The following is a 15,968-nucleotide window of genomic DNA, read 5'->3' on the forward strand; positions in this document are numbered from 1 at the left end:
CCTTTTTTTACGATTTTTTACCAACCAGCGATACTCAAGACTCTTTCTAAAGTTAAAATAAAAGGAAAGCAATTCCTTCCTAGTCACAAACAGCTCTGAGAGTGGTAAGGAGAGAATTAACAATACTATAGCCGATTCTCAACAGGTACTGAAGGCTATAGCCGGTTCTCAACAGGTACTTAAGGCTTGGATCTTGTGGGTCGGTACCATGACATATGGATCTGAGGTTACAAACTCCGACAGTCAAAAAGAAGCGACAATTTTACTCAACGCAATAAACAAATTTGACAAAACTAAAAGCAAAGCCTAGTAACCTTTTTGCATCAGTTTGCCATATTTGATATTATTTTGGCTCTAGTGGGAATTTTAGAACCAATGGGGAGCCTAAATTTCCATTTTTCAAAATTTAAGCCCGAGATGTCATCCTACTAGAACCACGCGAATGACTAGCTCATTTAAAAAGAATCACACCTAACTCAAGACAATCTCGGTATAAGAATGAATGGCAACCACAAAGTACAATACTTGGCTTACTCTTAGCATATGCACATTCAAACCATTATTCAATCATACCACTCATTCATGTCAATATTAGCATAATCATAGAGCAACTATTCATCGTCTTCAAGGATAAGTTAATCCCTTGAACAAAGCATTTATTATCGGAAGGTTTATTATACTAAACTACTACACTAACATTAATTCTACTTTTTATTTTTTTATTATTGCTCACTAGTATTATCTCTCTCTCATTCTCTCTCCCCATGGTGAGGCCCATCCAAGGGAAACACATGAATGATAACAACCAGGAATAATAAGGAGGAGCCGGCACATGTACCCATAAATAGAAGGTCCCGCCATGCATGGACCAAGCTGCTGGTGGGGGTAAAAACATTGCCGGGTGTGGTATTGATGGGTGCGCTCGCAGATAATATTCGTTAGTTCTCTGCTTTCCCAAAGAAATGTCATAGTCTTGGTCCACCTGACGCTAGATTTCTGTTGTGCGTTTGTTGAGCCCATGGATCTCATCCCTCCTTGTTGTGGTATGGTGATCATAGAGATACATCCCCTCCATCATGGAGTCAAGGCATCTCATGACACAACTATTCAAAGTGTAGCACACAGAGGTGGACGGTCCTACGACTACATAGTACTCATAATTCTCCTCGGATGATGCGTTGGGTATGAGGTGTTGTCTTGGTCGGTCCTCTAGGATGAGTGACTGGACTCGGACGACCACATGTCATGTTGAGTGGGAGTCCTACTTGAATGGCACCCATAGTGACTTTCTCCAGGGTCACGTCATGGAGGGAACCATGCCTCATATCGTTTCTCATGGTTCTACTACTTGAGTTACCATCACTGTTGTCAAGTCATGACACTACAAACATTGTGCCTTGCAGCTTTTGTCTAGAAAGGCAGGGTGAGTCGGTGAGCTTGGTACAACTTATATTCTGTTGCAGGCAGTGGAAGCTTGAAGTTGTAACCAGTGTATGTCATGACAAGTTCAATATTTGGGGTTGCCCTCAAAAAGTGACGTAGGATAAAGTGTTGCTTAGTGACCAAATATGTCAGATCATTAGGGAGGAACCCAATCCTAGTGTTCCTCAACACGCCAATGGCATGAGCTATTTTAATTACCAAGGATGTGATCGTGATATTGTGGTAGCTATGGACCAGGTCACAACAATGATAAACCATATTTGTCATAGGAGTGTAGCATATTTTCTTAACCATGGCGTAGAGGGCTTTGAGGCCCTCTGCAGTGACATATCTTGTATCTTCTCGAGGATACAAAATATGTGTGACCTAGTGAGCAAGAAACCATAGAGTTGGGTTGTGCATTTTTGATACTATGTTTTTCCCTCCCATCAGTTCTAGTGATCTCCTGCCAAAACTTTCTAGCATTGAAGCCAGTTGGGTCGTCGCTCAAGGAGCAATGCCTAGAGAATTGCAATATCTTACTGAGGTCTCATGGCTTGAGCAAGTACTTATTACTAAAGAGTCAAAATGAGGCCTCTGAATCCATCATGACGTGAAGATTTATTAGAAACTCTTTGGTTAGGAGGGCACATCCCTCCTCCTCAATCTCCAAGAATTCTCCCCACCCAATGGTGTGTAAACAGGTATGAACTCCTCCAGCATACCAGAGCATGCGAGGAGAAATGGTTCAAAATCCTTGGACCTACCATAAACCTTGGTGTTTAGGAGGTTCAAGGATTCCATCTAGATCTCCCCTCGTGGCACGATATCGTTGAGGGCCATGGGGGTAGGGTGGACTAGCTCTGATGAGGTTTCCGTCTTGAGTTGGTGTCACTAATGGACATCATGTATGAGATTCTGCTCTACGATCGAGAGCATAACCTTTTGCTCACAACCTTATTGGCCCTCCATTGATAAGGTGCCTACACGAGTATTCTTTGAAACACAAAGACTCTTCAAGGTGAGGCATTCTTATGTGGAGCAGTGGTACATAGTCTTGTGTGAGAAGGCCAACTACAACTGGAGTGTTTGTGCATGAAAGCAAAAGAATATGTGGAAGTTCAAGATCACAAAATTCATTAGTCCACACACGTGTATGGAAGAAAACATGGAAGCATGGTGATGATCTTTGCATATTTGTTATGTGGAAGCTCAAATATGATCTTTTTCACAATGTCTAGATCACATAGCTTTGTCAATCCTATAGAATGAGCTCATTGATAATTATATTTAATCGAGTATACATATATCTAACAAGCTCATGTTCTTTCATTTGAAAGGAATCATAACTTTGTTTAGCTAGGCAATGTGTTTGCTCCTGTATATTGCTTGTTTGTCATAAAGCTCATGTAACTTTAACCATCATTTTCTTTTGATAAGGTGAACACTTAAAGATTTCCATGCTAAAATATTCAAGAAAACACTTTTTTGGCTCTAACATTTAGATGAATTTCCTGTTCATCACATGTGGTTGGTTTCTCGGGGTCTTTAAGGGGATTCATTCCTTTGTGAACAAGTCTCCAAACAGCTACATCAATGACTTCTAGGTAGCAATCCATTCTAGGACTTCAATAAGGAAAATTACTTTTGTTAAAGTGAGGTGGCCTAGAGGTATCCATCTTTTCCTCTCTAACTAGCGTCGGTCCAATGATGATCGAGCCAAAAAGGTCCAATTTGAGCCACTAACTCTAATACCACTTGTTAGATCACTTTTATGCCTAAGGGGTGAATTAGGCAATCTATTTTTCACAAAACTAAAGCTCTCTATTTTTTCCTAGCCAAAACATATCTAATAAGTAAACTAGCTTATGTGCATCTAAACATTTTAGTAGGAGTGTTGCTATCTCTACTATAAAAGAGTTATGCAACCTAGATTTTAATCCTATCCATAGCCTAACAACTAATCTAAAAAGGTAAGGCACATAATCAAGGTATACAGATAAATGCGTAAGCTCAAACATGATAAAGATACAAACTCCTGTCGATGAATGATATTTTTATCGATGTATCGAGAAGTGCACAGGCTTCCTCCTAGTTTTCGTTGGAGCCCCTCACAAGGATGCTCACGTGAGGCCAAGCTCCAAATCAAGTAACGCCATGGATTGCCCTAGGCCTTTCCCACATGCAAGTGGGTTTCCAGTGCATCCTCTCCTAGATGCTCTCTTATGTTACTAGTATCAAGTTTCTAGCCAAAATGATGCGGGTCTTATTTCCTACAATACATAGTGATGGCCACACTATAAATGCAGGTGATGTGCTCTCAGAAGACTACAAGCTCTTTCGATACAACTACTATAATAATGCATGCAAGCACCGATCAATAAGAGGTGTTCTAACCTCACTCAAACATTATGTCTAAACCTAAAGCAAGTGCTATAAGAAGCGGTCTAACTAATTTAAGAACTTCACAAAGCATCTATACTAATAATCGAGTGATCTTTGAGCACTTGGGGGTATAAAGCTACTAGAAATGAGCTTCAACTTTCATTGTGATGTTCCTCAGCTCCCATCCCTCTCAAATGTTCGATTGGGGTCCTATTTATAGCTTCCATAGAGTGATATAGTTGTTACACCCTGAACGACTATCTCTGTGCACCATTGGACCATTATGACAGGGTCTAACGCCTTTCAATAGCTACAATGTTAGTACTGTGTCAGTACTAGTCGTTGCTAACCGATAGGACCATGCTCTATGGCGCGTACTTCAATACCTATTGTCAGACTAGCTCAATGTCCTATTTTCCTCTCTTGAACTTCTCTAGCGACTGTTGGAATGGTCTAATGACCTTTGAATAGAACTAGTTCGACACTCCTGTGAGCTTGAATAGTGGGACTGTATGGTCCGACGCCCTTGGAACTATAGGTCCTACACCTTGGTCTAACGCTCTTGTTCACTGTTGACTAGGGTTAGCTCGACCGAATGGTCTGATGCCCAATAGGCAAGCCTAACGCCTTGGTTTGACACATGTTGAAAACCCTTCTTTACTTCATTTCTTCATGATCTTTATGACCGTCTTGGTCCCATCTTGTATCTCGAACTCTTGCATGTGCTTGAATGTCTTCAATTCTATTTTTTAATATCTTGCTTGAAGTGTTAAACACCAATATCATATATTTTGTCTTCGTCTAAGTCCACTCTATATTTTTTAAACTATATGTAAAACACAATCACAAATAATGTTAGCTCAAATGGTTATATTGATCATTAAATGATAAAATATGATTATCAATTGGCCTTAGTTCATTTTCATTCCATTTTCGTCATGGAAATTTAAAATTTTGAAATTTCAAGCTATCTTGAATGGAGACACACTTTTTTTTAAATCGTATAACTTTATAATTTAAAACCTTTATCATTTAAAATCACTTAGGACTAAAATATTACTATTGAAAAAATAGCGTTATATGTCTTCTGTTATCACAAAAAAGACTATATGTGCAGTTACAGGGAGGAGAGCTTCAAAGTGCTTATTTTTTTTATCTACCAACACTAGTACAAAGAAGCTCTATAGAGACGGTCCTAACCTATTTTGCACTTGCGTTTTTCAGAACTGGCAGTGTTAGGACCAGTAGAATACTTATTTTTACAATCGGTTAATTGAGAACCGCTAGTGGAAATCGATTTCTACTAGCGGTTGAGCTAAGAAAACCGTCAGTGGTAATCCTTTCCAAGAAGCATAAACCGAGTTTTAAAAATAGCAAAAAAAATTTTAATTAGGGGAAGCATAAATTGGCAGTTTTCGTGTAAAATTCGCGCACTACGCATCTAATGGAAATCAAACCCGCGACCTCACTCTCACACGTACCGTCTACCACTCACACTAATCACTTACTTCATGTCTAGATTGCAGTTTTATTGTCCACATACTATAATCAATTGAGTGTAAATTAATTGTTTAAGGTCGTAAACGAATTCAAACAAAAAATTTGTCAACTATAAAGTTGAATAACTTTTGAAGTTCTACAACTTTTATTTTCTACCTTTTAGATCCACAGTCGTTTGCAAAATTTGCATTTTAATTTGACAAATTCATTTGCAATTTTTGGAGCCGAAATGATTTCAAAAAAAAATTTATCAGCTACAAAATTTAATTACTTTTAGAGATCTACAACATTTATTTTGGTGGTTTTTCCATATAAGGTCATTTGAAAAACTCAAAAAATTCAGAAAAATGATTTCCACTGGCGGTTTCTTAAGTAAACTACCTGTAGAATCGATTTCTACAAACAGTTTCTTAAGAAAACCGTATGTAGAAATCATGGATTTGTATTGACGGTTTTATTAAGAAACCATCAATACAATTATGATTTTTACTGGCGGTTTTCTTAACAACCCATCATCAATAGAAATATCATTAGTACTTGATAACTGAAACCACCTCTAAAAATTAGACCTCACCGTAGATATGAGTGGCTTAGACAAGGGGGACTTGTGGGGCCATGCCCCCTCCCCCTGACAAAAAGAAATAAATTCTGGTAGTTTTATATCTATAGCTAAAATATAATAGTTATTTTTAATAAGTTAAAATTTATTATGTACTTAGCGCATATATGTAATAATTGTTATGGCTAGTGTCGGCGTTCCGAGACCGGGGGGTCCCTGAGCCGACGAGTGAATGTCGCCGCGTGCCCCAGCCCAGATGGGTCGAGCGCGAGGGCGAGCGCGAAGGGGGGAGAGCGAGGTGGCCGGAGACTGGCGTGATAGAGGTGGGAATCCCGCGGCCTTCGTGTTCGTCCCGCGCCCAGGTCGGGTGCGCTTGCAGTAGGGGGTTACAAGCGTCCACGCGGGAGAGGGAGCGAGCGGCCTCAAGCGAGCGCGTGTCTCGTCCTCGTCCCCGCGCGGCCAACCCTCTCTAAGAGGGCCCTGGTCCTTCCTTTTATAGGCGTAAGGAGAGGATCCAGGTGTACAACGGGGGGTATAGCAGAGTGCTACGTGTCTAGCGGAGGAGAGCTAGCGCCCTAAGTACATGCCGTCGTGGCAGCCGGAGAGATTTTGGCACCCTGCTGGTGTGATGTCGTGGCCGTCGGAGGAGTGCTGGAGCCTGACGGAGGGACAGCTGTCGGAGCGGTTGAGTCCTTGCTGACGTCCTCTTACTTCCGTAAGGGGGCTGAGAGTCGCCGTCGTCACAGAGTATGCGGGGCGCCATCATTGCCTATCTGGCGGAGCGAGCCAGATGGGATGCCGGTCTTGTTCCCTGCGGCCCGAGTCAGCTCGGAGTAGGGTGATGATGGCGCCTCCTGTTGACGTGGCTGGTCTGCGCCCTAGGTTGGGCGATGTGGAAGCTCCTCCGAAGCCGAGGTCGAGTCTGTCTCCCGTGGCCGAGGTCGAGTCCGAGCCCCCGGGTCGGGCGAGGCGGAGACCGTCGGCTGAGGTCGGGGCTTAGTCCGAGCCCTGGGGTCGGGCGGAGCGGAGTTCGTCGTCTTCTGGGGCTGAGCCCAAGTCCGAGCCCTAGGTCGGGCGGAGCGGAGTTCGCCATCTTCCGGGACTTTAGCCCGAGTCCGAGCCCTGGGTCGGGCGGAGCGGAGTTCACCGTCTTCCGGGACTTTAGCCCGAGTCCGAGCCCTGGGTCGGGCGGAGTTCATTGTCTTCCGGGACTTAGCCCGAGTCCGAGCCCTGAGTCGGGCGGAGCGGAGTTCGCCGTCTTCCGGGACTTTAGCCCGAGTCCGAGCCCTGGGTCGGGCGGAGTTTGTCGTCTTCCGGGACTTAGCCCGAGTCCGAGCCCTGGGTCGGGCGGAGCGGAGCTTCCGATGGCGCCTTTGGCCGGGCCTGACTGCCTGTCAGTCTCCCTCTGTCAAGTAGCACTGCAGTCGGAGTCGCGCAGGCGGCGCTGTCCTTCTGTCAGGCCAGTCAGTGGAGCGGCGAAGTGACGGCGGTCACTTCGGCTCAGTCGGTTGGGGGGCGCGCGTCAGGATAAGGGTGTCGGACCACCTTTGCATTAAATGCTCCTGCAACTTGGTCGGTCGGTGCGGCGATTTGGTCGGGGTTGCTTCTTGGCGAAGACAGGGCCTCGGGTGAGCCGGGAACACATTCGCCACTGGAGGGGGCCTCGGGCGAGACGGAGATCCTCCGGGGTCGGCTGCCCTTGTCCGAGGCTAGGCTCGGGCGAGGCGTGATTGAGTCCCTCGAATGGACTGATCCCTGACTTAATCGCACCCATCAGGCCTTTGCAGCTTTGTGCTGATGGGGGTTACCAGCTGAGAATTAGGAGCCTTGAGGGTACCCCTAATTATGGTCCCCGACAGTAGCCCCCGAGCCTCGAAGGGAGTGTTAGCACTCGCTTGGAGGCTTTCGTCGCACTTTTTTGCAAGGGGACCAGCCTTTCTCGGTTGCGTTTTGTTCCGGTGGGTGCGCGCGAGCGCACCCGCCGGGTGTAGCCCCCGAGGCCTCGGAGGAGTGGTTTCACTCCTTCGAGGTCTTAATGCCTCGTGTAATGCTTCGGCTGGTCTGGTCGTTCCCTCATGCGAGCTGGCCGTAGCCCGGGTGTACGGTCGGGTCCCAAGTTCTTGGGCTGGTATGTTGACGCTGTCAACGGTTCGCCCGGAGCCAGGTTTGCGAGAGCAGCCCCCGAGCCTCTGCACAGGGCGAGAGGGCGATCAGGGACAGGCTCGGCTTTTTTACATACGCCCCTGCGTCGCCTTTCCGCAAGGAGGAGGGGGGAAAGCGCCATGTTGCCCTCGATGGGCGCCGAACATGGTGTCTCCGGTGAGCTGCAAGCGGGTAATCCGAGTGGACGTCCGTGCCCCGTTCGTTAGGGGTCGGCTAGGGGCCCAGAGGCACGCCCAAAAGTACCTGCGGGTGATCTGCCGGACCCGGTCCCCTGGCGACGGGGTCCGAGGGCTCGATGCCTCCCTCTGATGGGATTCCGTTACAAGATCGTTCCCGCTGGTCTCGGAAATGTCCTAGGGTACCTCGGGAGCGCAGCCCGAGCCTTGGTTATGTATCGAACGTACCCATGGTCATCCCTCGCTCGGCGTCTGAGGCGGCTGTGAACCCTTCGGGGGCCAGCCTTCGAACCCCTGATCAGTAGTGTGTGCAGAGCCCGAGTAGCCTGAGGAGGCCGTTGAACCCTTCCGAGGGGCCGGCCTTCGAACCTCTGACCAGTAGTGGGTGTAGAGCCCACGTGATCTGAGGCGGCTGTCGAACCCTTCCGAGGGGCCAGCCTTCGAACCTCTGATCAGTAGGGGGGGCTCGGAGCCTGGTTCCTTCTCGAGGAAGGATCCTTTTCGGGGTATCCCCCTTTCCCGGTCCCTGTTGCAAGAGAGAGAAAGAGGAAAAAAGGAAAAGGATACGAAATCGAACGACGCGGCGTACCTTTTTTGACGCGGTCATTATGGCAAAGGCGAAGTGTCGCCCGCTTCTCCTGCCAGAGGCGCCGCCTGTCCCACCGCGGAGTTAATGCGACGGGGCGAGTGGTTGGCGGGGTGGCCGTTGTGCGTGCGTGAGCCGTTCGGGGAATGGCTGTTTTGCTTTGCGTTTTTGAATCCCGCGTCCGGTCCAGGCGGAACGTTTGGACCGGTCTCGCCTTGGTCTTTATATACTCGGGAGAGGGTCCGGCGATGGTTCTTTGCTCCGCTTCCTGCCTCCCTCTCAGGTCTTCGCAACCCGAGAGACTTAGCCAGAGAAGAGGAAACCGCCCTTCTTGTCCCTTGCGCCGCCACCCCTTCCGCTCGGTGATGGCTGACCGGGTGACCATCATCTCGCCGCGCGACCCATGGCCTTTTTCCACGGTGACGGCGAGTGATCTGGAGGATCTTGTTGGCGAGGGTTTACTCCGCCCTCTCATCGATGAGCAGCGGCCAGAATGAATTCCCCCCGTGGGCGGAGCCGCTCCGTCCCCACCGCCGGGGTACATCGTAAGCTTCGTCTCCTTCCACGAGCGGGGATTTGGTGTGCCGGCGAGCCGATTCATGCGGGTAATCCTGCACCACTACGGGGTGGAGTTGCACAACCTCAGCCCCAACTCTATCTCGCAGGCCGCCATCTTCGTAGCGGTGTGCGAGGGGTACTTGGGGATCGCCCCCCATTGGGATTTGTGGACCCATCTCTTTTTTGCGGAGCTTTTTGCTTCGCCGACAGGGGAGAGGAAGGTCCGCGCAGCGGTGCGGGCCGGTGGCTGCACCCTCCTGTTGAGGCAGTCGCGGGCGTCACTGTATATTCCCGCCATCCTTGCGTCCTCGAACAAGGGGTGGCAGCGCCGGTGGTTCTACCTCCGGAATGACGGCGAGTTGCTCCCGCCGTTCTCCCAGCGAGTAGTCACCACCGCCGCCGATGCTTGGCGCCACGGGACCCCGCACGAAAGACAGAAGAACCTTGAACCTCTTCTCAAGGCCTTGGAGGCGCTGCGAAAGGGGGGACTCACCGCTGCGGGAGTGATTGCCGCCATCCACCGCCGGAGGGTGCTTCCCTTGGCGGAGCGACGGCTGCCGCTTTGGGAGATGACACCGGAGGCTGACTTGGAGGGCTCGCGGATGTCCTCTGATCCTCTTCCCTTCAATGTCCTCCACGGGCGGGTGTCCGTTGCGTTGGGGAAGCCGGACCCCGGCGCCTTCTCCCAGCCTTTGATGCGCCCTGACCAAGGGTGTGTGACTCTGGTGAGTGTCCCCTCCCTCTTTCTTCTTGCGTCGGATTGCCCTTGGTTTTTACGGTCGGGATTTCCATCCGTCTTTAGGAGGTAGGGTGGCACAAGCCTTCCTTGCCACGGGTCCCGCAGGATGCGGCGGACCGAGCAGCGCGGTGGGTTGCCGCGGAGGAGAAGAAGAAAAAGAAGGACGCGGAGAAGGCCCGGGCCCGCGAGCGGAGGTGGGCTCGAGACGCCTTGGAAAAGCTTCGTCGCCGGCAGGAGAGGGAGGGGCTCCCGAGGGAGCCATCGCCGGAAACGCCCGACGAAGACGACGATGATGAAGATGATGACGAGGAAGACGACATGGGTGCCCGCCTCGGCTTCAGCCCTGGCTTGGGGTTAGGCCAGGAGCCGTCAAGCCAGCCCCCGAGCGGGCTGATGCCGTCAGTCCCTAGAGTCGGGACGCCGGGGTCCCGGCCCGAGGGGCGGGGGCAATCCGAGAGGGTACTTGACCCCTCGGCTGGAGGAGTTGAGGCGACCCCGGGGAGCCAGGCCGAGGCGTCTGCTCCCCGAGAGCCGCCGCCCACGCCGGCAGCGCAGGGGAGTGACCCTCAGGTCGCCGTGGCAGTGCCTGGGCAGTCCACCCCCCGGGCGTCCAAGGCGCCCAAAGCAAGGGTGGTGCCGAAGCTGCCGGCGAAGCGGACCTCGGCGGCGGCTCTGGGGGTCGAGATCCGAGAGACCTCCCCCAGGCTTGGTTGATCATGGCCCGGAGCGGGTAAGTATTTTGGAATGTCTTCGTCCTGGCTTTTCATTCGTATGTCCCGGCCGTGATTTTTCTTTCTTCCCTCAGCAAGCGAAGCCATGGCCTGACTGACCTGGCACCCCGGAAGGCCCTTAAGACGGCGCCGGCTTACGCGGCCAGCGCCGCTCCGGGCCTTGCGTTCAGCTGACCTTCTCGCAAGGTGCTCGACAGCAGGGGGCTCAGGCGGCACCAGCCGCCATGGAGCGGGTTCCCGAGGCTGGCTCTTCTGCTGAGGCGGTCATTGTGATAGGGGAGGCGGCTGACGCGGACGTGGCCCCGGGCCCACCGGACGTGTCGGCGATGTCGGCACCTGTCGCTACTGAAGTCGCCGCCGTCCCGGTCGGGGAGCGGCCGGTCGCTGCCGACGTCGAGACGGCTGAGGCGTCGGCGCTCGGTGCCTCGGAAGAGGGGGGCGTGGAGACGCGATCCGTCCCGCCGGGCGGCAGCCTCGTCGCTGTACGGCGGAGCTCCGAGGGCCGCGCAAGCTGCTCCGGTTCCGGACCCGTGAGGGCTCGGATCCCGTCTTCGTTCTCGACGATGAATGGGAGGACCAGTCCTGGGACGAGCTCCGCGAGTGTGCCGAAGCAACGGTGGGGTCGCTCCGGTCGTCGCTGGAGGTTTTCTGCAGGGACGTCCCCAAAATCCTCCAGGTAATGGTTTCAGGCATACTTTTTCTCTTTTGTGACCAAGGCGGCTCTCGTGACGCCCCGCTTCCTTCCCTCAGGATCTGACGGATCTGAGCGCCGCCAAGTCGTCGTTCATCCGCCGCGAGGTCGACGTCTGGGGCTCGCTGCGATCCCTGAGGACCTCGCTCGCCGGGGCTACTACGCGCCTCTCTCAGCAGGGTGCGGAGGTGGCGGACCTTCGGTTGCTCTGCACCGATCTGAGAGCCGAGGCGGCAGCGGCGCGCGCGGAGGCGGCCGCGGTGCGCGCAGAAGCGCAACGACAGCAATCGGAGTTCGACCGGGTCGTCAAGGAGCGGGACCAATCTCGGGGTCGGGCTGCCGAGGCCGAAAGCCGGGCCGAAACCGTTGCAGCCGACCTAGCCGTAGCCCAGGTCGCAGCCTCGGAGCAGCGTGCCCGAGCCGGAGGTACACCTTGGCCATCTTCGGTTTTCGTTTCTGCTTGTTTCCTCTGCTTGTGCTTGAGATCTTTCTTCTGGCTGTTCGCAGAGCTCGAGTCCGCCCTTGATGAGTTCGCCAAGGCGCTTGCCGAGGCGCTTGCCGGGGCGGCCGAGCAGAGGGAGGCCGACCACGCGGCCATGTCCGAGGCCGTCTCGGATTTTTGCCGGGTCCTTGGCTCTGGCGACGTCCCCTCAGGAAGCTCCCCTCAAAGTCGCCTTCAAGTCTTGGGCGATCATGTGCGCGGCAGACTCCGCGAGGCGCTACACCACGGCGTCAGGCGGGCCTTCGCCGTGCTCGCTTCCCACTACGTTGTGGACCTGGAGCGGGTCAGCGAGGGGTATTGCCTTCCCGACGAAGATGAAGTCGCCCTGGCAGAAGTCCAGAGGCTCGATGCGGCCGCCGCGGGGCCGAGCGCAGTGCTGGCGACCACCTTTGAGGCAGAGATCCTCCCACCTGCGCCGTCGTCGGAAGTCGGGATGGACTTTGCCGAAGGTGGGGACGAAGCCGAAGTCGCGGCTCCTTCCCGAGGCAACGCCTAACTCTGTTGGAACAGTTTCTGTGGGATGCACGTGTGTCTTTCTGCGGCCGCTGAGGCCCGAACACCTTGTTACCGTTGCATGAAGTCGTACTCCTTTCCCTTTCATTTTGCGTGTCTGGCTTCGCCTGTTAGTAACAGGGTGGCTTCCCCAAGTAGGGGTCACTTTTCGTGGCGGGTGACGAGTGAGGTGTCCGTAACCCGGAGGCATAGGAGTCCCTCGGCTCAGTCGGCCTTGCCACTTACATGCACCCGCATTCGCTCCTTGGGGTCCTGCTTCCGACATAGCCGGGGGAACGCCAAAGCCTTTCTGATTGAAAATTTTGAACGCAGAGGGGTTCCCCAATCTTGACGCAGAGGGGTTCCCCCTTTTTAGCCCCCGAGGGAGGGTCGGGCTCTGCCGAGGCAAGGCTGACCCTTCCTTGACGACTAAAACTCGCGTGGGAGCGAGGTATACGAACAACTTGAAAACATCTTAAGGGTAGAAGCGACGTAGCTGTTGGATGTTCCAAGCGTTGCCGTAAACCTCGCCTTGGCTGTTGGCCAGCTTGTACGTTCCGGGCTTCAGAACTTTGGCGATGACAAGCGGCCCTCCCCAGGGGTGCGTGTAGCCCCCGGGTGTCCCCAACAAGGGCTCGGGGTGCTGCGCGATGGTCGTGATCTTCTCCGGGTTGGCTTCGATGCCCCACTTGGAGACGACGAACCCCAAGAGCATGCCCCGGGGCACCCCGAAGACAAACTTTTCGGGATTGAGCTCGACGCCTTTTGCCTCTTTGATGAACCCCGCCGCCATTAGCTTGTGGATCTCCTCGCCTATGGCTCTGTGCTCCTCCTCGTCGAATCGACGCAGAGACTGCTTGACGGGTCGGGCTCCGGCTCGGACGTCCAGCGAGTGCTCGGCGACATCCCTCAGTATGGCGGGCATGTCCGAGGGACTCCACGCGAAGGCGTCGGCGTTCGCGCGGAGAAAGTCGACGAGCACTGCTTCCTATTTGGGATTGAGCCTGGAGCCGATCCGGATCTGCTTGGAGGCGTCGCCGCTGGGGTCGAGGGGGACGGACTTAACCGTCTCCGCTGGCTCAAAGTTGCCGGCATGACGCTTCACGTCTGGCACCTCCTTCGAGAGGCTCTCCAGGTCGGCGATGAGGGCCTCGGACTCGGCGAGGGCCTCGGCGTACTCCACGCACTCCACGTCGCATTCGAACGCGTGTTTGTACGTGGGGCCGACGGTGATGACCCCATTGGGGCCTGGCATCTTGAGCTTCAAGTAGGTGTAGTTGGGGACGGCCATGAACTTCGTGTAGCATGGTCTTCCCAGTACCGCGTGGTAGGTTCCTCGGAAACCGACCACCTCGAACGTCAGGGTCTCCCTTCGGAAGTTGGAGGGTGTTCCGAAGCAGACGGGAAGGTCGAGTTGTCCGAGGGGCTGGACGCGCTTCCCGGGAATGATCCCATGGAAGGGCGCAGCGCCTGCTCGGACGGAGGACAGATCGACACACAGGAGCCCAAGGGTCTCGGCGTAGATGATGTTGAGGCTGCTGTCTCCGTTCATGAGGACCTTGGTGAGCCTGACGTCACTGATGACGGGGTCGACGACGAGCGGGTATTTCCCCGGGCTCGGCACATGGTCGGGGTGATCGTCTCGGTCGAAGGTGATGGGCTTGTCGGACCAGTCCAGATAGACTGGCGCTGCCACCTTCACCGAGCAGACCTCCCGGCGCTCGTGCTTGCGGTGCCGAGCCGAGGCGTTCGCCGCTTGCCCACCATAGATCATGAAGCTGTCGCGGACCTCAGGGAACTCTCCTGCCTGTTGATCTTCCTTCTTGTCGTCGTCGCGGGCCTTGCCACCCTCCGCGGGTGGCCCGGCCCTGTGGAAGTGGCGCCGAAGCATGACGCACTCCTCAAGGGTGTGCTTGACGGGCCCCTGGTGATAGGGGCACGGCTCCTTGAGCATCTTGTCGAAGAGGTTGGCACCTCCGGGGGGCTTCCGAGGGTTCTTGTACTCGGCGGCGGCGACAAGGTCCGCGTCGGCGGCGTCGCGTTTTGCTTGCGACTTCTTCTTGCCCTTCTTCTTGGCGCCGCGCTGAGTTGACGCCTCGGGAGTATCTTCCGAAGGGCGGCCCTGGGGCTGCTTGTCCTTCCGGAAGATAGCCTCGACCGCCTCCTGGCCGGAGGCGAACTTGGTGGCGATGTCCATCAGCTCGCTCGCCCTGGTGGGGGTCTTGTGGCCCAGCTTGCTCACTAGGTCGCGGCAGGTGGTGCCAGCGAGGAACGCGCCGATGACATCCGAGTCGGTGAAGTTGGGCAGCTCGGTGCGCTGCTTCGAGAATCGCCGGATGTAGTCCCGGAGAGACTCTCCCGGCTGCTGTCGGTAGCTTCGGAGGTCCCAGGAATTCCCGGGGCGCACGTACGTGCCCTGGAAATTGCCGGCGAAATCTTGGACTAGGTCGTCCCAGTTGGAGATCTGCCCCGGAGGCAAGTGCTCCAACCAGGCGCGAGCGGTGTCGGAGAGGAACAGGGGAGGTTGCGGATGATGAGGTTGTCATTGTCCGTTCCACCCAGTTGGCAGGCCAGACGGTAGTCCGCGAGCCACAGTTCCGGTCTCGTCTCCCCCGAGTACTTTGTGATAGTAGTCGGGGGTCGGAACCGGGTCGGGAACGGCGCCCGTCGGATGGCCCGGCTGAAGGCCTGCGGACCGGGTGGTTCGGGCGAGGGACTCCGATCCTCCCCGCTGTCGTAGCGTCCCCCACGCCTGGGGTGGTAGCCTCGGCGCACCCTCTCGTCGAGGTGGGCCCGACGGTCGCGGTGATGGTGCTCGTTGCCGAGGCGACCCGGGGCCGCAGGCGCGGTGTTGCGCGTGCGCCCGGTGTAGACCGAGCTTCCCGCATGAATCGGGAAGTCACGGCATGAGGTTCCGAGGGGTACCCCTGCCCTCGGGAGGCAGAGCTCTCGGCCCGTCGGACCGCGGCGCCTTCCAAGAGATTCTTGAGCTCTCCCTGGATTCGCCGCCCCTAGGTGGTTGATGGCTCCGGCATCGCGCGGAGAAGCATCGCTGCTGCGGCCAGGTTCTGGCCTACCCCACTAGATGCGGGTGGTGGCCTGACCCTGACGTCGTCGGCGATGCGGTGCTGGAAGCCCTAGGGTAGATGACGTATTTCTCCTGCCGGGGGTTGGCCCGCCCGTGCCTGCCCGACGTCCCGGCGGATCGGCTCAAGCGCTCCTGCTCCCTTGTCGAGCCTGGCCTGCACCCCGCGGATTTGCTCGAGCTGTGGGTCATGGCCCCCCGCCTGAACGGGGACCACAGCTAGCTCCCGTGGGATGTCAACGCGAGGCACCGGCCTAGGGAGATCACCGTCCTCCAGCATGCCGAGATGGTTGCCTTCGGAGGGACCCCCTAGATCGACGTGGAAGCACTCGCGACTTGGGCCGCAGTCCTCGTCGCCGAGGCTACGGCTACCGTCGGA

The sequence above is a fragment of the Zea mays genome, chromosome 4 (genome assembly GCF_902167145.1).
Source record: "Zea mays cultivar B73 chromosome 4, Zm-B73-REFERENCE-NAM-5.0, whole genome shotgun sequence".
In the NCBI taxonomy this organism is placed as follows: domain Eukaryota; kingdom Viridiplantae; phylum Streptophyta; class Magnoliopsida; order Poales; family Poaceae; genus Zea; species Zea mays.